Consider the following 15500-nt stretch of genomic DNA (forward strand, 5'->3'; position numbering starts at 1 on the left):
TAATAAAACACTGTAGAATTTAGTAAGTGCACTGGATGTGCTGCAAGAGTTTTGGCCAGAGTTCTAATGCTTAAGTGATGCAAAGAAAAATTTTCATGTGGTCCAAATACTCATTCTATCCAGTTCGGGTTTTTGTCCCAGCCACCTCAGATGTTGTTTTTGATACTTCTTCTCAAACCCCATTATCATCTCACCAGCCATACCATGTTGCTTCTTTCTCCTACTGCTTCTGTGCACCCCTCTCTAAAGTTCAGTAGTTCCCAAACTGTGGCTCAGGACCCACCAGTGGGTCATAACCCAATTTTTGGTGGGTTGCAAAACTGACAAGCTGATAGCTGTCAAGGAAAATGTATTGAGTCCTAGGGAAACTGAAAGGAGCAGCATATGTGAGTTTACTCAAGAGTAGGCAAGCATGCCTTGGTCCACTTTGAGGGACAGGCCAAGGGGAACCCAAAACCATTAGAATGGTTCCAATCCGATGAACACAGGTCCCAAAAACTTTTGAGAAGAAAGCCCCCCCCCCCAGCTGACAAGGAAAATGTGTGAGCCCTATGGAAAGCAAAACTTTCATGAGCCACATGTGCATGTTTACTCATGAGTAGGTGGACGTGTCTCAGTTCTTATCAAAGTCCAGGTAAAGGAGAATGCAGGGTCACCAGAATGGTTCCAGTCCAGTAAATATGAAGCTCAACGAATGCTCCAGAAGACAGTCCCCCCTCTGCGCCATAGTAAAAAGGTTAAAAACAAACACTTGAGCAGCTGGGAGAGTGAAATTTTAGTCTTATAAAGCTAGGTGGGTCCCAATAGAGTGTCAATTTAAAAAGTGGGTCCCTGTGCTAAAACATTTGGGAACCACTACTTTAATTCTTTGGCAGAACCCGTGCTTTGGATTCAGAAGTAGGTTCTTAGTAGCTCTACTTCAAGGATCTTGGGGAAGGACTGAGAAAGACCTGAAGCTCTGAAGCGTCCCTGTCAATCATAATACAGAATACTGGGCTAGATGGACCACTGCTCAAGCTCTCCATAAGGCAAGTTATTTCCCCGACAGGGAAGAGTTACTGTCAGCTTCAGAGCCCTAGTTTAGCTATCTCTGATGCTAGTTCAATATTCAGTGCTTGCAGCCACCCACGGGCAGCTCTGTTCAATTCTTTGGCAACCCTTTGTGAAACTGACCACAAGATCGTACTTGGCAGTTGACAAAGCTGCCCCGCTGTACACTGGGTGTCCCTCCTTAAAAATCAAACCGATGCCAATAATTAGATGCAGGATAGCATTGGAGCAGACAGGACTGGAGGCAATGCTGAGGAATGGGAGTAGGGAATACAAAGTCGACTGCAATTGGGGAGGTGTAGGAAAAAGCACACACACCCCACTTACATTCCTCCTGCTGAAACAAAAGATGATTTTAACCACATTGCATTCTAGACAGCATGTGCTTTCCATTTGTATTCACTGTAGCTGTTCCATAAAACTACTGAAAATAATTTAGGTAATTGGCAAACCACAGGGGCACTTACCACGTTTGCTGGCCTATTTTTGGATGGTTCATCATCACAATTCTAATTGATGACAGGCTTCTTGTTTTCTTGCTGCCAGACAATGCAGTCAGGAATAGCAATAGACCTGGGATCTTGGCACCCACACCTTCTTCTTCATCAAGAAGAAGGATCTTTTATGGAGGAAGGCAGGGCACGCTAGACGGAGCAGGGTTCACAATGATCTTTAAAACTATTTTCCATCTGCTTAATATTTCTCCCTCTTTAATTTCTTAGAGTCTGATCCTGCAAAACTCTCTTAGTTGTTGCAAGAATCAGCTGATGTTGCAACACTAACAACCAATCCCATGTCAGGCAAGGGGAGCAAGGTCTCACAGATCTGAGAATTGAACCAAGATGATGGGTCCCTATTTCCTCTTCCTAGTGAATGTTACTGCTCAGGCATGAAGCTTCCAAGGTGACCTTGGGCCTGTCACTATCTCTCAGCCTCACCTACCTCACAGGGTTGTTGTGAGGACAAAAGCAGGGAAGGACCCATGTACACTATCCCTGGCCCCTGTGCTGCCTGAGACACAGGACCACAAAATGCTGCCCCCCCCAAAGGAGACTTACTGGTCAGTTCTAGAGCCCTGCATGACATTCCAAAAGCCTCCAAAAGCCTACTGAGGTCTCCAGAGGACCATTAAATAGTACTTCCAGTTTTCTGGCAAATCTGGAAATACTGTTTAACAGCCTTCTGGAGGCCTCAGAAGGCTTTTGGAAGGCCAGCGGACACTGCATGGTGCCTCCTTGGCCCTTGGAAGGTCTCCAGAGAGCAGGCAGCGGCAGGTGCAGTGGTGCTGTCCCCACAGGCCCCCACAGGCGTGGTGCCCTGAGCTTTTGCCTCCCCTGACCTCCCCCCAGGACTACCAATGCATTATCCTGAGCTCCTTGGAGGAAGGACAGTATAAAAATGTGGGGAAATTTTTTTTTTCTCTTTTATCAATTCCTTCAGAATGAGAATACTAGTCCATTTTAGAGACAGTTCACACATTTTTTTTATGGTATAAAGATTAATATATTGGCTTATGAAAGCCTGCAATGTAATGTAGGCAAATGTATTTCACTGGCATGGAACATGCCCAAAATATGTATTAAACCTCTGTTTTCAATAACAAAGATGAATGAATAAAAAGCCATTAATTAATTCAAAAGAATTAATTCAGAATTGCAATACAAGGACATCTGCAAGAGGGATCTGAAGGCCTTAGAAGTGGACCTCAACAGGTGGGAAACCCTGGCCTCTGAGCGGCCCACGTGGAGGCAGGCTGTGCAACATGGCCTTTCCCAGTTTGAAGAGACACTTGGCCAACAGTCTGAGGCAAAGAGGCAAAGAAGGAAGGCCCATAGCCAGGGAGACAGACCAGGGACAGACCGCATTTGCTCCCAGTGTGGAAGGGATTGTCACTCCCGGATTGGCCTTTTCAGCCACACTAGACGCTGTGCCAGAACCACCTTTCAGAGCGCAATACCATAGTCTTTCGAGACTGAAAGTTGCCAACATTACAATTCAGAATTAATTGTTTGCAATTATTTAGAATATTTATATATCACTTTTCAACAACGAAAATGTTCTCAAAATGGTTTAGCTAGCAAAAGGAGTGAAAAGGTGGTTCCCTGTCCCAAAGGGAGTCACTGTCCAAAAGAAATGTTAACAGAAACATTAACATCAGCCAATGAGAGAGGGGAATGCTGTGCTAGGATGAATCTGATGTTAAGTGATTTCAGATTATTTTTAGCTCATTCAGTGGCGTCGTGGTTCGTGTCACCCGGTGCCGGATGCCAGCGTGTCACCCACATGCAGTGGGTGGGACAACACCCCAGGTGGTGGGCATGGACTCCATTCTCACTGGTTTTTTGGCTGTACCTTTTGATAGAACAAAGATAGAACACATTCTGCATGTAATTATGCATTGATTGATATAACATGATGGTATTATTCTTCAGAATTATTATTTTGGTGATTTTGGTCACTAGTGGTGTCACCACCCCCACCCGGGTGTCAACTTACCTCCACCGGGTGTCAGCAGTTCTCAGACTTTTAGCACTGAGACCCACTTTTTAGAATGACAATCTGTCCAAGACCCGCCAGAAGTGATGTAATGGTGGAAGTGACATAATCATTCAAACTAAAATAAATCAGTATAAATGATCAAAGTAAAACAAATAATTAAATAAGCAGAAGCCAGCCCTGGTCCACCAAGTGAACTTCCTCTGTGGCCTGCCTGCAATAACACCCCCCCCCCAAATCAGTAAGGTTTTCAGCCCTACCCAGTGCCCAGTTCAATTTAAGAACTTCTGTTTAAACCAGATCACTGTCAGGATCCACCTGGCTTTGCAAGTCTCAAAAAAGTTCACCTTATCAGCTGAAGCCTCTGTTTTGATCCTTTTTAGTGGGGGGAGGCTGCCTTCTGAAGCACTTGTTGAGCTCCAGTTCCATCGGATCAGGACCATTCTGGTGGCTTCACATTCCCCTTTGCCTGGCCTGACCACCAGCCAAGGCACGTTTGCATACTTGTGAGTAAACATGACGTGAGGCTTATTTTTGCTTTCCATAGGGCTCAATACATTCATCTGCTTGGGGGGAGGGACTTCCTTCTCAGGTGTTTCTGGGGCTGCATTCATTGGATCAGGACCATTCTGATGTCGTTGGATTCCTCTCAGCCTGCCCTTTCCAACAGACTAAGGCAAGTTCACCTACTCGTGAGTAAACGCACAATACAGTTCACTTTCACTTTCCATAGGAATCCATGCATTTTTTGTTCTCCGGTTTTTTGGCCATAACTTTTGAAAGAAAGGAGATATTTCACTCTGGTTTCTTGCATTGTATTTTACTTGAAATTCCACATCCAATGGTATATAATGTGATGGGGGTTACTCCTAACCACTGTGATTTTAGCGAGTCACGCCCCCGTGCGTGTCACCCCCCCAGTACGCATCACCTGGTGCGGCCCGCACCCCCCACACCTCCCTAGCGACACCACTGAGCTCATTCAACCTAAGGATGTGTGCAAGATTCCTGGAAGCATGAGGATGTTTGCCTGTACCCACAAATCTTGAGCACCACAGCTAAAAAAATTTGCCAGGGAAGGGGGAGGCTGGCTGAGTTGTTGGGAAGTATAGCAAATCCATCTTGTACCGAAGGTACAATGCCAGTCTGACTTTAAAAGGCAGTTGTGTGCCCTTTGTTGAAGAAACTCTCTCTAGACCCAACTGTACTGAGTAATTATTGGTCAGCCTCCAATCTTCCATTTCTGGGCAGGGTGCTTGAGCATGTGATGGCAACTGATTAACTTGTCCCATTTCAGTCCACTTTTTGACCTGGTATTGAGACCAGAACAGCTCTGCTCAGTCAGTGATTTTCAACCTTTTTCATTTCATGGTACCCTGACAAGATGCTAAAATTGTCAAGGCACACCATCATTTTTTTTGACTGTTGACAAGGAACACCATGCTGCTGATGGGAGGCTCACATCCCCCAATGGCCCTACTAATAAATGACTCTCCCGCAAACTCCTACCGCACACTCCCATGGCAGATCAGTCGCGGCACACTAGTTGAGAATCGCTGCTCTAGAGGATGTTGAGAACTGGGCAGGAGAAATTGTACTAGAGACCTTTCGGCACAATTTTTTATCCACCATCGTATCTACCTAGACCACCTTCTGGAGCATTGGAGGCACTGCTTTGCAGTGATTCTGGCTCTTCCTGGAGGGCAGGGTCCAGAAAGTGATGTTGAGATTGCCTGTTCCTCACATTGGTCTAAAGGCAGTGATCCTTCACAGAGTTCAATTCTGTCGCCCATGCGGTTTAATATCTACGTGAAACCTCTGGGAAAGGTCACCCAGCAGTTTGATGCTGGGTGACATCAATCTGCAGATGACAACCAACTTTACATTTTTTTACCATTCCCAGTGGGGGTACCTCCGCTAGCTTTCCTTGAGGGAAAACTAATGTTGGTTTAGATCCTGACACTGCATGTTTCAATGTCTGCCAGCTCTGACATGCACCTTGTACATAAATTGAGTAAGACAGGTAGTGTACAAACACATGAGGGCTCCACTATGTGCTCCTCAAAAGGATGTCAATCCCATAAAAAGACTGCCTTGTATTTTCCTACTGTTCAGGACAGTGAAGAGTAGAAACACTGACTGAGTGGAAAAGCTAGTAGATGGAGGAGTAGCGATCACTACTTACAATATCAGTTTCATTCATTCAACTGGTGTGGGAGGTTTCTGCTGAAGTTTGACATGGGTAAATGTATCTTCATTAGGGAAGCCGGTCAAAGAAACAAACAATCAAACAAAAAGAGAATAACAGCCCCCAATAACCTTTCTTTAAAACCATCCAAGCCTTTCCCTGCAGTATTTTCCTCTGAGGTTTTCACCCCAGTGAACTCTCAAAAGCTGGAACCTGTCTCTGGTTAATCCTGTTCACCTTGCGCAGCCAAGTAAACAGATTGCCTTTAATGTGAAGTGAGAAGGGCTGCCTCATGGCGAGGGATCTGTGCACTTGTTTTTCTCTGCCTTTTTTTGGTCTTGTGCAACAAAATGTTGCCCCCCCCCCAAAAAAAAAAAAAAAGGATAAGTCAAAAAGCAAAGTGTTGGCTTTATACAATCCTTTCTGTTTCCTTTCTTGACTGGTTGGGAGCACATATGAATAGTTTCAAAAGTCATTTCTTAAATTGTATTGCCTTGTTGACCATAAACATGGAGCATCAGGTCCTTCCACAGACCCTCTTTTGTGAGAGTTCAGCCAACCTTTCCTGACTCCAGAGTTCCAAAGGAGTTTTTGTAAGTAACCAATTCTTTGGAATACTTTATCTTCCCCAGAAGCCAAACTCTGATCTTTTTATAATCCATACATTACACTTACTTCTCTCTGGGGCCTGCAGATTGTCCTTTCTAGTTTTGCAGAATGGGAAAACCCCCTGCAGTGAAATTCAGGCCAACACTCAATGCCTGAATAGCACTGTGATGAAGGCAGCATCCTGTGGTATGTGTGTACTTGTAGTACGCAATAGTCGGCTTGGTTTTCTAGCATTAAACTACTAGTATAAAAGTTCCGTTCACACTACTTTTGGAAGGCTAGCAAGACAGATGGTGAATTTTATAAGGCAATGATCTGGTTTCTGGGCAGAAACCTCTTTCAGCCTTGCTCTCAGAACACACGGAGAAGAATAAATCTCTCCCTTCCTTCTGGCCTCTCCTGCTGTTCTTTCTGCTCCCTCGTGCTGCATCCAGCTATGAGCTGCAGACTTGCAGTCCAGGGACCACCCCAGTAATTCAGCGCTCCTCTGAACCACTCGTCCCTGAACCTGTCAGCTATAATTGGTGTAGGAAAAGTGGGAGGCCTAAGCATTTAACACTTTTCTAAATCAGCCTTGAAAGAATTTAAAAGATGTAATGAGATGGGAGAGCGTCAGAGGAAATGTTATCTTTATTCATTAAAATGAAATTTGCCCAGCTTAGCGTTTTCTTTTTATATCGCAGGTTAGTCTTTAAATTCTGCCATAATCAGGAGCTTGCAAGAATGGATGCAGGCTCATGGTTCATTCCACAATGAGTCTTGCCACAAAACCCTGTGGGAACACCAAGTGATGAGCATGTGTGCTTATATGTGCCCCAGTGCATATCTCTTATGGGGGGGCGGCGGCACAAAATTCTGAAGCCAGCCCACCCTGTTTCCTTTCTCTCCTCATTCCACATGACACAGCCACCTTGCTGAAGTTTAAGTCTAAGAGCCCAATCCTGAGCTTGGCACTCCGGCTTTCTGCTGGAGCGCACTGTCACAAATGTGCCATAAAGCACATCTGTGAGGCTTACTGCTCGGCAAGTGCCCATGCTAGCTCATCGCTGGGCTAGTGCCGGGCGGAGACCCATCCTCCATTGCTCGGCGGTCTCACGGACTCCCAAGTTGTGGCACGGTAAGCGGGGTGGGGAGGGGGCGGGGAGGAGGCATTCCAGGAAGTGGGGGAGGCGTGGGGAAGGCAGAGAGAGGGCAGGCGGGAGGCATTCCGGGGAGCGGGGAGGTGTGTGGAGGGCAGAGAGAGGGCGGGCGAGAGGCTTGACGGGGAGGTGGGGGATGGAGAGAAGGCTGGCGGGAGGCGTGCCAGGGGGAGGGAGGCAGAGAGGTGGGTCTGGTGGGGCTGCAGGGGAGCTACACAAAGTAAAGAAACCAAAGCTCCCTTACCCTGAGGAGACCTCTAGCTGCTGCTTCTGCCCCGCAAGATACAGCACAGCCATTTCGGTTCCATCGTACACTGGGGCAGGCGAGCAGCATTGAACTGGACCCTGAGTAGCACTTTTCCTGAGTGCTACATTTACTTCATATACATGATCTCTTTAATTCTTACAGAAATCCTGAGAGGATTGCCACCATTATTATCCCAGGGTTTTTCAACCTTTTTTCTTTCCTGTGAGTCTTAGTTTGTGTCAGTACCCCTTTTTGCAAGTACCTTTACTTCAAGAGACGGTTGCTGTGTGTAGGACTTTAAGGCTCACTACATAGTCATCCCTGCAGTAAAGAAGAGACTCCTCCAGTTCCTGTCATCTCCTGGGCTCTTCTTAACTTTGCATTCTCCTTCCCCTTCTTGCACCTCTGTTGAAGGGCAAGATCGGATATATTAGCACATAATGTATTCAGGTGTGTTCAGTTATGAGGATGCTGAGCTAAGAGACAGCAAGCTACATGAGTACCTAGTGAGCTCTTGACTATAGCAGGATTTGAACCCAAGATTTGTGACCTCACCTCTCATTTTTCATATCCACCATATGAGGCCCTAACAAGCTACTGCACCACTTTAACAAGGGATATGTGGATAGCAAATTATTCTCTTCATTTATTATACATGTTGAATAGGAAATTATTGCAATACTGTATCTCCTGTGCTATTAATATTCTGTGCTTGAGAGTGCAAGCTGAGAAATTGCCACTGGAAGTTTGACAGTTCCTTCCAATATATTTTTAATAAACTGCAAATTAAAAGAAAAAAATAGTGGACACTCAGAATTAAAAGTTTATTATGTAAACTTCTTCTCTAAGTGACCAGCCCATATACCCTTAAGCTTTTTTGAAAATAAAAGTACTGGCATTAAGTATCTTTTTTTTAAAAGCACAGTTACCATCATAGGGCCTAATCCTATCCAACTTTCCAGTACTGATGATGTAGCTGTGCCATAGGGGCATGTGTTGCATAATGTTGTGGAAGGGCAGCCATGAAGGAAGTGGCATATCACTCTGGGGCAAAACAGGGCGTGTGCCTTGGGTGCCAACTGGATGGGGTTGCCAGAGAATGCGCTCCAATTACTTCCCCAGTCTGGAAGCAATTGGAGCGCATGTGTCCTCTCAGCAGTTGGTTGGGTGAAATTGCCTGGCTGGCTGCTGAGTGTGCACTCACGCTCCAACTGCTTCCTGACTGGTGGAAGTAACTGGCGCATACGCGCCCTAATGACATCATGATGTTGTGTGGCATCATTATGTCACAGTGTTGCTGTCCTGGGCTCTGCAAGCCCTGAGTACATCTCTGCAAGGAGGCTTTTCCGAGGTAAGAGAACATATTTTCCCTCACCTCGTGACTGCTTTGCAGCTGCATTGGTGCTGGAAAGTTGGGTAGCATTAGGACCTAAAGCTGAAATCCTAAACACATGTTCCCAGGAGTGAGCCTCATTGAACAGAAAGAGACTTCTGAATAGACATGCATAAGCTTGTGCTGTATTTGCTTGTTCCAGGTGTTGTTGAGGTCCTCATATCTCTTTCCGGAAGCTGGTAATGATGCTGAGAAAGGGACTGAGAGAATACAGCTACTGCCTGGATTTAAGGGTGGCCTCAGAGGGGCCTGAGCTCAGGTGGAAGGGAGTGGGTTAACTCTGTCCCAAGTCCTCCTTCTTCCTGGAGCCAAGGTTAACTTGCTCAGGTTTCCTTTAGCAGAAGCCCACCAGAAAGAAGCATCAGCTTCCTGCTCCAGAGCTGCCTCATTTAGTCACTAACCAGGACTTTTAAACACTTCTTTCGAAGCTGAGCATGCTCTTTTGGTCTCTCCCTGGTTTGTGTTGCCTGAATGTGGCACTGGGGCTGCCACGGCAATGGGAGCTGGGCTGATTGGATCTGCATAGCGCTGTGCCAGTCTTCCCTCCATGGCTGGTTGCTCCAGCCTCTAGGAAGATGATGCTATTTTCTGTTTGTGGGACAATCAAAAATGGGGCACTCCAGACTTGCAGACGGTCCCAGACATTTAGCATGAATGATTCCAGACGCCATCAGTTCTGGAGGCTGGAGAAAAGACCTTGAAGTCTGTTACAACACCTAGTAGTGCTTGAATGCATGAGTGAATGAATGCATGTGTGCACTACTAGTGAAAATACAATAAATTTGTAAGGTAAGAGGTAAGTAAAAATGTTTTTTAATGACCTCTGGCTGGTCTTCTGGTTGCACCACCCCACCACTGTTACCCTGCACATGCCCAACCTTGTCTGATCTCGGAAGCTAAGCAGGGTCAGGCCTGGTTAGTACCTGGATGGGAGACTGCCTGGGAATACTGGGTGCTGTAGGCTTATACCATAGTCTTTCGAGACTGAAGGTTGCCAACCAACAACCAACCCCACCACTGGATGCAGCATGTGCTCCATCAGCATAACTTCAACATGGTCGGTGGTGGGGGATGGGATTGGGCCATCTATTTTCCAGAAGGAGAGTAAGCAGAAAAAGAACACTGGCTGTTTTTATTGCAGACAAAACAATATCATACACATGGACAGCCGAATCCTAAGCTTCCCGGTGCCCGCTGGAGCAGTGGTGCCAAGGCGGCTACCGGTGTATCCAACATGCACCAGGAAGTCGCTGGGAGTCCCCTTGGGGGAAGGGGAATTTTCGTTTCAATCACGTTGCCACCTCCCCGCCCCCGCAAACACTTAGAGCAGCTCAAACTCTACAAAAGAGTTGGAGAAGCGCTGATTTAGGCAATCATTTGGATAATCATTAAAAATCTAATATTCATAGGATAAGTGCAAGGAGGTCATATACAGCAGAGCTCACTTTATATTAATAGAATGATGACTATAATGAACAAGAATCCATCATAAGACTTTTTCTTCTCATTAACCTTCGTAAAAGTTGTCCGCAAATATCAAGAGGTTAGTGAGACTGCTACGGAAGACTGGGAACACTTCGCATTTAATTCCATGGATGTCAGGTGCACAGTGGCATATTTGCACTTGCTTTTAACAACTGAAGGCAAAAGTTACTTGTAACATGACAACTTTGACTTAACTTCCTCTGTTGTCGCAAACTTTTGCGTGTATATGCAAACACGTATACTTTTTATGCTACTTCAGTCTGTGAAAGACTTTTTTTCTTTCTTAAGAATATGATTAATTCAGTAACTTATCGGACAGTTTCTTGCAGAAATCATCATCAATGTCTGATAAATTATCAGTTGCCTTGCTAATTTGCAGTTTGAGAGCCTATTTCCGGGACACAATTCTCCCCCTTTTCTCCATGAATCACCTTTTCTCAGCACCTTCACTGATGTAATTGATCCAGAGATTGCACTGATATGGGCTCTTTTGTTGTGTTAATGAGACTGCCCTTCCTCTTTGTTTTGACCTTTTTGAGTCCTTTAGACAGGCTGTTGAGCTGAGCATCTACTTGCAAGCAAGCAAGGCCCTTTTAATTTCTGCAAATTTAAGCTGTTAATTTCTACTTCCTTTGTGGTAAGGGGGCTCAGGAAATCTTCTGAGTTCTGTGAAATCTGACTGTGAGTATGTTTTCCCCACCCCTACCTTCTGAAAAAGAATATGGCACCTGGCCTTTTTCTGCTTACCTTACCTTTTTCATTTGGGCTGCCTGAACTGTTTCTTGCGCTTACATTTTCTTGTCTGGGTGGACCTGCTGCTTTTATGTTGATCATTTTTTTAACTGAACGACATGTGGCCCGCTTGGAACCTGTAGTTTAGCTTGATTTTCACTGTACACTAATCCATTCTGACATACCATTCATTTTTATTTCCTTGAAGTCTTTTGCACTGGCAAGAAAATGACAGATCTTTCTGGTATCAATCAAGGGGGAAAAGGTCGCTATCAATTTATACCCAGCAAGAGAGAAGGAATTTTGTATTCACCCCAAAATGAACACCTAACCTGACAAAACAACAACAAAAAGCCTTAAAGTCCTTAAGATTGTTCTACTGGATATGTACATCTGTGGTCACTTTGAAGCACAGGCATCAAAGGAACAGAATTCCGGTTATTCTTTCATAGCAATATCACCTCTTTCAATAACCCCATCACCACCTCAAAGTTCGTTTCCTTGACCTAGTATTTCGCAACATTGTACTAATATTTGCATTTGTAACCGTTGCATTTCTCATATTTTTTTCCATCACAGCCTTGGATACAATAACTTTTTAGTGGTTTGCAAGGGCCTCCTGGATGAAGTGTCCACCTCCTTTTCATGAACCAAATTCAAAATGTTCAATTGCTGCATGTTTGTTTTATTTGGGGCAATTTCATACATACACCCAGGGCAGCTGGGTGGCAGCCATGGAAAAAAGCTCTCATTCTCATTCCTGATGGGCATTGGTATAAAGATTTCCATGCTGCATAACCAATCTGCATGGTGAACCGTTTACAGATATTAGACCATCACGAAAGCCCACTGTCTTGTGAAGTCATTTCTCAGTGACTGCCATCTTGCTAGTTGGTGTCCAAAATCTCAGGCTGCACAGATTAGATGCTGTATCAGGCTATCTCAGAATAGATTATGCAATCACTGCCCTGCTTTTCTCACTCCCTGGATTCAAAAAGAATGGGGGAATGGAGTGGAAGAGAAATTGTGGAGGAGAGGGCAGTGGTAGGCTAGAGAGCTGTGGAGGAAGTGGTAAGGGAGAGGTGGTATTTGGCATGCTGCTTCTGGTAGGTGGTAGGTAGTAGGCAGCAATGTGTGGTGCGGAGGTAACAGTTTATGCAGGACCACCCCAATGGAGTCCTCTATAAAGCGCCATCACCACTACCGAAGCTGTGAGTGCACAACCCATGCGCTCTGGCCACTATTAAGAGTGAGTGGGTTGTGAGTGTTTGCGCAATCACAGCTTCAGTGGTAGTGGTAGTGCTGGTGTTTTTTGGAGAACTCCAGTGGATCAGTCCTGCCTCACTGTTTGCCCCTGCACCACACATCACTGGTGGTAGGTGGTAGGTCAGAGCTATTCAAACTGGGGCGTTGCAACGCCCCAGCCTGACAGCCTTGGCCTCTTCCGCCTTAAGGGGTGGGGGCAGGGGGGAAGACAGCGACACGATCTCTGGGATCATGTCACTAAGGGGGGCTGCAGGGACTGGGATGTACTCACCAGCCCCTGCAGCAGCCTCCCTGGGGTGTGGGGATCCCTGTGTGAGTGCCTGTAGGTCTCCCCAGTCTTCTAAAAGTGAAAGTGGAGCGATCGCGCTCTACCTCTGCAAAACCAGAAGTGGAGCGCAATCGCTCCACTTTCACTTTTAGAAGGCTGGGGAGTCTGCAGACGCTTGCGCAGAGCTTCCTGCACCCCCGACAGGCTGCTGCAGGGACTGGTGAGTGCATCCCAGTGGCGCGCCCCTGCTGCCCCCCACGCCTGCTGCCTCCCTCCCCTCCCCTGCAAGGACTTACTGCAGTCCTCAAACTCCCTGAGAGTTTGAAAACCGCAGTGGTAGGTGTTGGGCTGACCCTGAATTAATATGTCTCTTTAGAAAAGTCTAACGACTGAAGTGGAAAGTCAGTGTACAATGCACATGGAATTGTTTGCACAAATGATAGAGTTCTTCATTGAAATAAAAATCAAATGCTTGTTATTGTTTTATTGCTCAGAATGAACACAGAAGAAGCTGAGTACCAAAGTTATAAATTTTTTTTTTATTGTTCCAGTTTGTGAAATTTTGCAATTTACAGCATTGGATCAGCACGCACGTCTTCTGGAGAACTCTATTATTTTCTGCCTTACTGTAGGCATAATGACGGTATGGCAGAATAAAAGTTTTATTATTGGTAAACTCTTCAAAGTAAATGAGCCCAAATTGGCTTAAAATGTATACAGCAACTACCCTCATTATGAATTATACAGGCTATAAACATTTGAACACTCTCCCCAGATATATCTAGACGATTTGTTGGCAATTAGTATCATATGCAGAAGTAATGAAGTTTCATGGAGAAGGCAAACACTGATTCTGCATAGATCACTTGAACCTATCAAACGGCATATTATCAGCCGCAACATATCTTTATTAACGTCTTCTAAGGCTGAAATCCTATGCGTACTTACCTGGGAGTGAGCACCATAGCCTATTATGAGACTTCCATATGAGGAAACATGCATATATATGTCCCAGATTGGAAGTGACTAAAGTTTATCGTGGCAATGGGGTATTACGATGAATATGGCTGGCTTTGTACTTTTTCCTCAGCAATAATGTATTGTTGTAACGCGTTTTGCTTTGAGCTTCGTTGCTTTCAGAAAAGTATTAAAGGCAACATTGTAAACCGTGTGGGAGACAAGCAGGATGAAAAATATAGGAGAACCTACACAAGTTTCTTCCTGGATGGGATTGAGAAGTCAATTAAATTCTGGATTTCAGGGTAATTTCAGGGTTACTGGAAATGTAATCTTTGTATATTGAATCCATTGCTGCATTAACTTGTTATTACTACGCTATAATGTGAAATAGAGGGCCAAGCTTTTCAAAGCTGGTAGCTACAATAAGACAAACTCATGTAGTGGGGGGGGGGCACATCCCAGTAGTACAAGGCATGTTTTGCCTGTACAAGGCCGAAAGTTTAAAGGATTTTGGGAGAAAAGGTGGTGGGGGGGAAGGATGGAAAAAATGTTTTAGATTGTGAGTCCTTTTAAGATAGGGGATCATTTATTTTATTTTTTTCTGTATACTGCTGCTTGAATGTTTTCATTGTTAAGCAGTATACAGACATCCTCCTGTATCTATTGATCCAGGATCCACATATTCGATTCTCTGCAATTCTCCACAGTCCACACCCCCATACTTCTTGAACCCATTACCTTCATTTTTATTTAGTACCTTTTGAGGCCTGGGTGTTTCTTGCTTAACTTTGTTGCTTAATTGAAGAATGTGGCATGCAGGAGGCAGCCGGCACACTAGAGGGACACAGTTCAAATGTTAACAGGAAGCGGGAAGTTCATACCCTTGCTTCAAGAAAGAAGAAATACCCTTGCTTCAAGTAGTATTAAAGAAAAACAGAGGTAATGGTCATGGGGGGGTGCTATTTATATAGGGTTCCCCTGTATCCATGGTTTATGTACCCCTGGGGGGGGGACCTGGAATGGAACACCTACAGATAAGGGGAATGCCTGTATAAATATTTTTATTATTCTCACAGCCTAATCCACCGCAACTCTCCCTGTGATGATGCAGTGGTGCCAACATGGTGTCAGCTGAAAGGGAGTTTTGGCCTCTGGTGGCCTCTTCTGGGCAATGGAGCATTTGTTGCCTTGCTCTGGGGTAATCCCCTGAAGACCCACGGCCCAATCCTATCCAATTTTCCAGTGGTAGTGCAGCTGTGCCAATGGGGCATGCCCTGCATCTTGAGGTGGGGCAGCAGTCACAGAGGTCTCCTTAAAGTATGAGAACATTTGTCCCCTTATCATGGGGCTACATTGTGGTTGCACCAGTGTGGAAAAATAGGATAGGATTGGGCCCCTAGTTGGTCAACTTGGACCAGCAACAGCAATATGGTTGACGAAAGTCTGCGTTGACCTGTGAAGGCAAATTGAGCGTAGGAAGGGGGACAGGATTTGGCAGGTACCACTGCCACTTGATCCAGCCCCTTCCAGGACCAAATCACCCCTCCCCCCACCCCCATTGCAACCCGCACAATTTGTGATATATCTACATTTTTGTACAGCAAGGATTAATGTAGCATCAAAGCGGAGAGCAACTGCTCCTCATTCCATATATATAATTGATTGCC

Source organism: Tiliqua scincoides, chromosome 1, assembly GCF_035046505.1.
Source record: "Tiliqua scincoides isolate rTilSci1 chromosome 1, rTilSci1.hap2, whole genome shotgun sequence".
Lineage (NCBI taxonomy): Eukaryota > Metazoa > Chordata > Lepidosauria > Squamata > Scincidae > Tiliqua > Tiliqua scincoides.